The following is a 10,632-nucleotide window of genomic DNA, read 5'->3' as shown; positions in this document are numbered from 1 at the left end:
GTAGATGAAGCATTTTTGGAGCCGGAGTGGATTCAGGCTATGCAAGAAGAATTACATCAGTTCGAGCTCAACAATGTCTAGGAACTGGTCAAACGTCCAGATCCTCGCAAGCATAATATCATTGGCACAAAGTGGATCTACCGCAACAAGCAAGATGAAAATGGCCTTGTGGTAAGGAATAAGGCACGACTTGTAGCTCAAGGCTACATACAGGTTGAAGGAATTGATTTCGATGAAACTTTTGCACCTGTTGCTAGACTTGAGGCTATTCGCATATTACTTGCTTGTGCTAATCATCATGATATCATCTTATATCAAATGGATGTGAAAAGTGCATTCCTCAATGGTAAGCTTGAGGAAGAAGTATATGTTGCTCAACCCCCAGGTTTTGAAGATCCAAAGAATCCTGACAAAGTCTTCAGACTTAATAAGGCCCTCTATGGCCTCAAGCAAGCCCCTTGGGCGTGGTATGATACATTGAAGGAATTCTTCGTGAAGAATGGCTTCACACCCGGTTCACTCGACCCTACTCTCTTTACTAAATCTTATGATGGTGAACTGTTTGTGTGCCAAATATATGTTGATGATATTATCTTTGGTTGTACTGACCAACGTTATAGTGATGAATTTGCCTATATGATGAGTGAAGAATATCAAATGTCTATGATGGGAGAGTTGAAATTCTTCTTAGGTCTTCAAATTCGTCAACAGTGCAATGGCATATTCATATCTTAGGAGAAATACCTCAAAGATGTACTGAGGAAATTCGGCATGCAAGATTGCAAAGGCATCAAAATTCCTATGCCCACAGAAGGCCATCTATGCACCGATGAAAATGGTATTGACTTCGATCACAAGGTATACCGCTCCATGATTGGTTCTTTATTGTACTTATGTGAATCTAGGCCAGATATAATGCTTAGTGTTTGCATGTGTGCCCGATTTCAAGCTGCACCGAAGGAATCACACCATAAGGCTGTGAAGCATATTCTTCGATATCTAGCTCACACACCAACACTAGGATTATGGTACCCCAAGGGCTCTGCTTTTGATCTCATTGGATATTCTGACTCTGACTATGCTGGTGATCGTGTGGACCACAAGTCAACTTCTGGCACTTGTCATTTCCTCGGACGATCTTTGGTCTGTTGGTCCTCGAAGAAACAGAACTGCGTATCACTGTCTACTACGGAAGCTGAATACATTGCTGTTGGTTCTTGTTGTGCTCAACTGCTTTGGATGAAGCAAACACTCAAGGACTATGGCGTCAACGTGAAGAATGTGCCTCTCCTTTGCGACAATGAGAGTGCCATCAAGATTGCTCACAACCCAGTTCAGCACTCGAAGGCAAAGCACATTCAGATTCTTCATCATTTTCTTCGTGATCATGTGTTGAAGGGCGACATCTCCATCGAGCACGTGAAGACTGAAGAACAGCTAGCTGATATCTTCACTAAGCCCTTGGATGAGAAGAGATTTAGCAAGTTGCGGTGTGAGCTAAATATCTTAGAATCTTCGAATGTTCTTTGAAAAGGACACACATCCTAACACTTATGCAAAATTTATGACTTAGATGTGCAACACATGAAGAAACGTTTTTCTTCAATCAATGAAGAATAACACTCTAAGTGTGAAGAAATTAATGAAGAATTTGATTCTCATAACCCTACGACAATTGTACGCGGTGTTTGAAATCATCATGCTTATACGGTGGGTCACGCCACCACAAAAAAGTTGAAAATCTTCAATTTGAGTTTTTCTTCAGTTTTGAAATTCTTCAGTTTTTCAAATTCTTCAACTTTTCAAAATCTTAACTGGTTCCTTCGTTTTTCTTCATTGGCTATATATATATATATATGTGAGTTTATGTCCTCTACAGCATTCACTTATAGCTATTTCTTTAAGCTGCTTTTTCTACTAAGTGAATGTGATCGGACCCTTCCCCCTCTATGCTATACTCAACCCCATCCATTCACAAATTCTTCATGTGCGTTCTATTTGAAACTTGTTCCAAATCTTCACTGTGTCCTCGTCAGCTAAAGAAATTGTGAATGAAACTTTAAAACAAATCTTATCCAAATTTTCGGTTTTGCCGCTCAAATTGTTCCGCATCCCACGATGCATTATTCTATTCACCCACGATCGTACACGATCTCCACTACACAGTACGTGGGTGACACATGTCGCGTGAAGGAGAAAGGGCAGGGGCACGTTCGTCCCAAATCTTCGGGCGAACAGTTTTTCACCGTGTCTATAAATACCCCTCTCCCCTTCCTCACTTCATTTACTCCGATCGATCGCTTCTCTCCCGCTCGAGCTCCTCAAACCCTAGCGCCGCCGCTACTCCATCGTCGCCGGTGAGGAAGAGCTTCGCTGCCTCGACCTCGTCGCCGTCGTACTCACGCCGACCGCGGAAATCTTCACTCCGCCGCCGCCGTAGCTGTCTTCCTACGCTGAATTAGGGCAAGGAAGATCTAACCTGACGAACTTCTCATCCGTTCTTCTCAGTTCATCGTGTTCTTCACTTCGGGTAATTAAAAGTTACTTTGATTACTCGCTTTGATTCTCAAGCTTTCCTAAAAATCTTCAAAGGTGTTTATTCTTCAAATCTTCACACATATGAACACCACACACATCATATGATCTTGAACTGTTTTTCTAAGCAATCATTTTCTTCAAGATTCCCTAATTGTGTGGATCTTCGATCTATACAACTCTGGAACCTAAGACAAGAACGCTTAGTGAAATTCCTCAAGGTTCATCTGGTCAAATTCCTCAAAACTTGTTCTGTTCGAAAAACCTTCTCAGAACGCATATGACCTCTCCAAATTCCTCGCACCTGTACTCTGTTCACAGGTACTCATGTCTGCTGCTGAATCACTAGGTTCTCATCAACTTAACTCATTTGCAGCGTTTCTTGAAGAAAAACTGCATACTTCTTCAGAGAACTCAATTGTTCAAATTCCTCAACTGAAGAATATGGCAGACGGTAAGAAGCCACAGAAAGGAGGAAAGAAACCTGAGGTTATGACTGCGTTTGAAATCCCTGAGGAAATTTATGCTGACTATTGCACACCTGATGAAGCAAAATTTGGCAAAGAAAACAAAAATCAGCGCAAGGTGCGCATTCAGAAGATTGAACGAAGATGGGCAAGGGAATGGAGGGAATACAGATATGTGACTCCAAAGTACATGAAGAAATTCGCCCTCAATCCTCCATGCCAATAGCTCCATTGGCACCTGGCCAAGTAGCTGATCCCACAAGCATCAAACGTGGTGAGGACTTTCCTGAAGAATGGGCTAAGCGCCAAGCTAAATTGGCAAGACAAGCCAAGGAGGCAGTGAAGAAATTCAATGAGGATTCTGCCACTGCTACTGCTACTGAGGCCTCGGTCAAACCGAGGAAATCCATGCCAAAGAAGCCTGCTCGTAAGCCAAATGCTTCACCAACAGCACCCTCACGGCCAAGTTCCTCAGCAGTGCCCTCACGGCAAATTCCTCACACTGCTACAGCTCCACCAAAGTCCTCAACAGCTCCTTCAAAGTCCTCAGCTCCTATGCATCTGGCTACATGTCAAAGGACTGCTAGTTTCTCGATTGCCTCTGGTGTTTCAGCAAGTTCCTCAGCTGCACCAAAGTCATCGTCTGGCCCGACTCTGCTGAAGACCAAAGCAACAGCTGGACGAGGTCCTCGGCCAAGTCCAAAGAAGAAACAGGTCGCATTCCATGTGCCTTCTGATGATGAAGCTGATGATGATGAACTTGCGGAAATCATCAGAGATCGCCAAGAAAGGGCCGCTAGAGCTAAAGGCACATCTGTGCCACTGTTGTTGGATCCGAGGAAAATCCTTGATTATATTGATCTCTGGCACAAGGATCCAAACACCCCTATGCCTGATTTTCATCTGACCCCTGGACAAAGTCATATGTTGACCCATTTCATCACTGAAGAGAAATGGAAGTTTGAAAAGGCAAGAGAGATTAAGAAAGCTCAATACAGAAAGGAGAAGCTCCTGAAGAAAAACGTTGTCAGAATGACACCTGAGGAACTTCTCCAGGCTCAGTCTGAAATTCAAGCCCTCAGCAAGGATTTTGATGCCTACTATGCTGATTGGCAAGGAGCCAAATTCAGATTCGTCAACCTGACGAAGAAATTCACCAATGTTGCTGCCCCAACGCAACATGAAATTCCTCAGGCTGGAGTCTCAGCTCAGCCGACTGAAGAACATGCCAGTACCGCTGATGAAGTTCAGGCTGCTGATGAAAATGTTAGTTCCAGGGCTGATGATCCCATTCCAGCCGCTGAAGAAATTGCCAGGGCATCCACTAGTGGTGCGCCTGAAGAAACTGAAGAAGTCAAGGCAACTGCATCAGTTGCGCCTGAAGAAAATCAACCAGATTCCTCAGCTCCATCTGCACCTACACCAACTCCAATTCTTCCATGTGCATTTGATGTGAAGAAGACCAAGGCTGCAGAGCGAGCTGCAGTGAAGAAAAGGAAGGCATCAGCTGTGTCAAATTCTTCGGCTGCGAAGAAAATGAAGCCAATGACCAGCTCACTCGAAAATCCAATTGATGATGTTCCGATTTCCTCCATGCCATCAAAGGACCTTGTTCCTTTTGGAGAAGACTATGAGATCCCAGTCGGATCTGATGAAGAACATCATTCTGCTGCTTCGTCAGAGCAGATTGATGAAGAAATTGAAGTGGACACAATCCCTTCAACGCCAGTCATTTCCTCACCTATGCCTCAGTTCACAGCTGAAGAGGCTGGTGTTGAGGAAATTGAAGATGAAGATGTGGATATAGGGTGCACCACACCTGTGATGAATGATGACTTTTGGGAAAGTCAGCATCCAAATTCTCCAGTCTTCACCCCACTACAACAAATTCCTCAGTCCCCTGCACCAACAGTTCAATTGGGCTCTGAAGAAACTCAACCCACTCTCTCTGTGCATGAAGAAATTCCAGCCACTAGTGCTGATGAACCTCCTGCTGCTGATCCTCAGACTGCACCTGTTGAGGAACAAGAAATTCCTCAGCCTGAAGAACCTGAGCTCGCGATTCCTGAGGTGGTGATGCAACTCACTGACACCCCTCTGCCAAAGCAAAAGAATCCGTTCTCAAGCAAACAGAAGTTCAAGGCTGAAGATTTCTTTGCCGAGCATGTATTCTTCACTGATTATAATCCATATGATTCTGCTCGCATAAGGAAGAGGCGTTTCTAGACTGCCAGCCAAGCCAATTTCTACTCCTCAGTGCTCTTCAACAAAGACAAAGTCTTCGATCATGCACATATTCCTCATGTGGACATGGAGTCTCTGCCCGGCTTTGAGCCAGTCCTCAGTGTTCTTCACGATGCAGGACTTCTGAATTTCTGCATTGATATCTGTGACTGGAATGAAGAACTCATTCTTCAATTTTATGCAACTCTGCACATCACTGGAGACGCTGAAGACGTGAACTCATGGTTACTAGACTGGATGACTGAAAATACTCACTACAAGGCACCAGCAACTGAATTGCTTCGTGATCTACCACTCAGTCCTCCACTTGATGATGCTCGTTGTATCTACAACGAACCAGAACTTTCAAATCACTATATGCAAGTGCTGATGAAGCCTTTGAAGCCAAGGCAGGCCCCACGAACCAAATTCCTCGTCAAGGAATTACTATATGTGCCTCTAACTGTCTATCAAATTCTGACGAAGACAATGAGTCCCATCAAAGGCCACGACTCAAATGATGAAGAAGTCATTGGCATCATGAAGAATATGCTTTTCAACATCATTCATGGCGTTCCCGTCAACTTCCATGATTTCTTCATGAGGACTCTGGCCAATATTGCTATGTCACCATTCGAGCTGAAGCCCTATGCTCCTTGGATTATGAGATTCATCAGGGCAAGATCCTCACTGAATTACAAAGCTGACACTCTGAACCACGGTAGCTACTTGCCTCCCATTGAAGTCCTCAAACGGACAGTTTCATTAGCTGATGATAAAGGCAAGGCCGCTGCTGTGATCGATGAAGGTATTCGTCCATTGGATGGTCAATTTCGCAAGGCTGCATCTTACTCTACCAATGACGATTCCGCCACACATGACTCTGCTGCAAATACCTCAGCCAAGCAAACTCCTCAAGCCACAGCACCCAGGGTGATGACTGATCGTGAGTTACTCCTCAGTCTTCATCAGAAGGTTGATCGCAATCATAAATGGGTCAAGCGTCAGTTTGGTTCAATTCTTCACAACATGACCTCAACACACAATGCAGTGAAGAAAAACCAATACTACCTCCATGAAAACTTCAACCGTACCTGGGCTGTTCTCTCTCATGTCTACAGTGCTGCAGATCTGAAGAATATGGGTCTCAAGGAAGAATTTGACTGGTCTGCACCTCCTCCGAAGAAATTCAAGAAGGTCAAAGTTCCTTCCTTGCTGGCCAGCTCTTATTCTTCATCGCGTGACACTTATGAGTATGAAGATTTGGACGACACTACGGCAGGCCCTTCTACAACAAACAACCCCGACAATGCTGGCGCTCCTCCATCGACTGAACTTCTTCAGGGGCGTTAGTCCTCAGTTTCAATCCTTTTGGTCATTTGATGACAAAGGGGGAGAAATCTGAGTTAGTCTTCAAGCGGGTCTATATTAAGGCGGATGGTAACAGGAGACAAGGGACACGATGTTTTATCCAGGTTCAGGCCCTCTTGATGGAGGTAAAACCCTACGTCCTGCTTGATTGATACTGATATTGTGGATGTTTACAAGAGTGGATCTACCACGAGATCAAGGAGGCTAAACCCTAGAAGCTAGCCTATGGTATGATTGTAATGGTTGTTGTTGTGTCCTACAGACTAGAGCCATCCGGTTTATATAGACACCGGAGAGGGCTAGGGTTACATAGAGTCGGTTACAATGGTAGGAGATCTACGTATCCGTATCGCCAAGCTTGCCTTCCACGCCAAGGAAAGTCCCATCCGGACACGGGACGAAGTCTTCAATCTTGTATCTTCATAGTCTTGGAGTCCGGTCGATGATGATAGTCCGGCCGATGATAGTTCGGCTGATGATGGTAGTCCGGCTATCCGGACACCCCCTAATCCAGGACTCCCTCACCTACCTTCGATGGAACGGACTACCCCTACTGGAAGAATAAGATGCGAATGCATCTTGAGGCAATTGATAACGATCTCTGGTATGTTGTGGAAAATGGTGTTCCCTCAGTCACACCTTCTCTGAATGCTACTGATGTGAAAAGATTCAAGCAACTCGATTCTCAAGCGAAGAATATCATATGTGGTCATCTGAGTAAAGGACAGTATGGAAGAGTGAGTGCTTTGGAAACTGCCAAGCTTATATGGGATAGGCTGTCCAAAGTAAATGAAGGAGTCTCAACTCAACGTGACTCTTGTGTTGACGTTCTTCGCAATCTCTTCAACCGCTTCAAAAGACTCGACAATGAAAATGTTCAGCAAACCTTCGATCGCCTCACTGACATCTCAAATGAGCTTAAAGCACTTGGCTCCATTGACATCACCGACCATGAGGTGGTGAAGAAATTGCTGAAATCACTAGATTCCTCATTTGATACTCTGGAACTGATGATTCAAGAGCGTGCTGACTACAAGTCACTTGATCCTGCCGATATCCTCGAGAGGCTAAACACTCATGAGTTCCAGCTTGCTGAGAAGAGACATCTCTACGGTTTGAGCTATGGCAGATCACGTGCTTTGAAGGCCAAGGCAGTCTCTGAGTCTGAAGATGAAGATTCTACTAGCAGCCTTGGTGACCATGAAGAACTGAGCCAGGAACTTGCACTGCTCGTGAAGAAATTTCAGAAGTTCTCAAGATGTGGTCACTTTGGAAAACCCTCAAGCAGCAATGATTCCTCATCCAGTGACTACAAGAAGAGGCTATGCCACAAATTGTAAGTGCATCTAGTGCCCCTTAGTGATTTTGGTGTATTGAAGACTTATAGGTTAAGGGACTAATGCGTTTGTGAGTGTACACAGGTCTATAAGTCTATGAGGAGTTTGATATTTACAGAGAACGTCGACCCCTAAAAATGAAGTTCTTCAACTGAAGACTTTGATGTTCTGAAGACTTTCTGAAGACTTTGAAAGTGAAGAAACTGGTGTGACCTTGAAGACTTGGTATTCATTTGTGGAACATGAAGGGTGAAGACTTTTGTTTTCATAGTTTCATTTTCTCCTTCTTGAGTCATAGGAAACACCGTACTGTTAAAGGGGGTCGAGGAAATACTAAGGAAAAATTTCCATGTGATGCTCAACTCAAAATCCTACACCTACCAATCCCTTCGAGTGAAGCCTTTGGAAATCTCATATAGTTCAGTCACTTTCTTCAGTGACAGAGACGAAATTCTTCTGGTCGCTGATGAATTTGTTCTGACTGAGGAGTTAGGAATTCGTCAGTGCGAATTACCTACACAGTGAGGAACATGATAGCCCTGAGGAATTTGAGAGTCAAATTTCTAACCGTTGCTGTGCTGCGCGCCAGCTGTCCCAAAATATCTTATCCACCTAACGGTCATATCATTGAGGGGCATTTATGTCTTATCATGTCGGGCTGCTCCCTAGGCTATAAATAGCCGCCCCCTACAACCACTAGTTGGTTGGCTGCTCCGAGAGAACTTGACACTTGTCATTTGAGAGCAACCCATCCTCCGAGGACTTTGAGCGAAAATCATCGAGTAATGAAAACCCAAAACCAAACCCCTACAAACCCAAAGTGATTGAGCATCACTGAAGAAATTGATCCTGCGTGGATCCGACGCTTGTTACCTTTGAAGACTGTGCTTCTTCCAGACGGTTAGGCGTCAAGGTCTAGAGCATCCAAGAGGAATTGTGGATCGCCGAGTGACCAAGTCTGTGAAGGTTTGGAAGTCGCCTGAAGACTTACCACGAGTGATTGGACGAGGTCTGCGTGACCTTAGTTCAAGGAGAATACGGTGAGGACTGGGTGTCCTGAGCTGCGTGCTCAGCGACTGGGTGTCCGGGACTGCGTGTCCTCGAGTTTAAATACTCAGCCGCTCCAACCAGACGTACAACTGAGACAGCAGTTGGAACTGGTCTACCAAATCATTGTCTTCACCAACCTAACTGGTTCTATTTCCTCAACCCTTTCATTTCCTCATTACTGTGTTGAGTGTTTGTTCATATCTGTGTTTGAAGACTTTGACTGAAGACTTTCTCAATTTCCTCAGTTCAATTTCTTTAGTCTGTTTGTCTTCATCTTGTGTTATCCTGTGATTACGCTTTCTGTACTCTGTGCTAGTCTTCATTTCATCATGATGACCATGCTTGTATTCTGTTACGCTTACTTCTGAGTACTTATTTCGCTGCTAATAGTTCTTCGCTAAGGAATTTCCTCACAGGCAAATTCCTCAGTGAAGAATTCATAAAAATCGCCTATTCACCCCCCCTCTAGTCGACATAACGCACTTTCAATTGGTATCAGAGCAAGGTACTCCCTTGTTCTGTCTAATTTTGGTTTAACCGCCTGGAGTTTTAGTTATGTCGACCGCAGGTATGATCAAGGTCTCGGCTGGGTGTCCTACCTTTGATGGGACAGACTACCACTACTGGAAAAACAAGATGTGAATGCATCTCGAGGCAATTGACAACGATCTCTGGTATGTTGTGGAAAATGGTGTTCCCTCTGTTTCACCCTCACTGAACGCTACCGATGTGAAGAGATTCAAGCAACTCGATTCTCAAGCGAAGAATATCATATGTGGCCATCTGAGTAAAGGACAGTATGGAAGGGTGAGTGCTTTGGAAACTGCTAAGCTTATCTAGGATAGGCTGTCCAAAGTGAATGAAGGAGTCTCAACTCAGCGTGACTCTTGAGTTGATGTTCTTCGGAATCTCTTCAACCGCTTCAAAAGACTCGACAATGAAAATGTCCAACAAACCTTTGATCGCCTCACTGACATCTCAAATGAGCTTCAAGCCCTCGGTGCCACTGACATCACTGACCATGAGGTAGTGAAGAAACTGTTGAGATCGCTTGATTCCTCATTTGATACTCTGGGTCTGATGATACAAGAACGGGCTGACTACAAGTCTCTTGATCCTGCCGATATCCTCGAAAGGCTAAATACTCACGAGTTCCAGCTTGCTGAAAAGAGAGATCTCTATGGTTCGAGCTATGGCAAACCACGTGCCCTAAAGGCCAAGGTTGTGTCTGAGTCTGAATGTGAGGACTCTGGTAGTAGCCTTGGTGATCCTGAAGAATTAAGCCAGGAGCTAGCACTGCTCGTGAAGAAATTCCAGAAGTTCTCAAGACGTGGTCGCTTTGGAAAATCCTCAAGAAGCAGTGATTCCTCATCAAGTGACTACAAGAGAAGGTTGTGCCACAAATGCAAGAAACCTGGTCATTATATATAAGATTGTCCTCAGTGGGAAAGGAATTGAAGAAGAAGAAATACAAGGATTACAGTTCTGATGATGCGAATAAGAAGAAGAAATCGTCAAAATCTTCGTCATCAAAATCCTCAAAGTCTTCATCTCACAAGAAGGGTAGCTCCAAGAAGGCTCGGGCATTTATTGGCAAGGAAATGGACTCTGAAGCTGAATCTGAGGAACATGAGGAAGAAGAGGAGTCT

The sequence above is a fragment of the Triticum dicoccoides genome, chromosome 3B (assembly GCF_002162155.2).
Source record: "Triticum dicoccoides isolate Atlit2015 ecotype Zavitan chromosome 3B, WEW_v2.0, whole genome shotgun sequence".
Classification (NCBI taxonomy): domain Eukaryota; kingdom Viridiplantae; phylum Streptophyta; class Magnoliopsida; order Poales; family Poaceae; genus Triticum; species Triticum dicoccoides.
Note: the sequence above shows the minus strand (reverse complement) of the source record.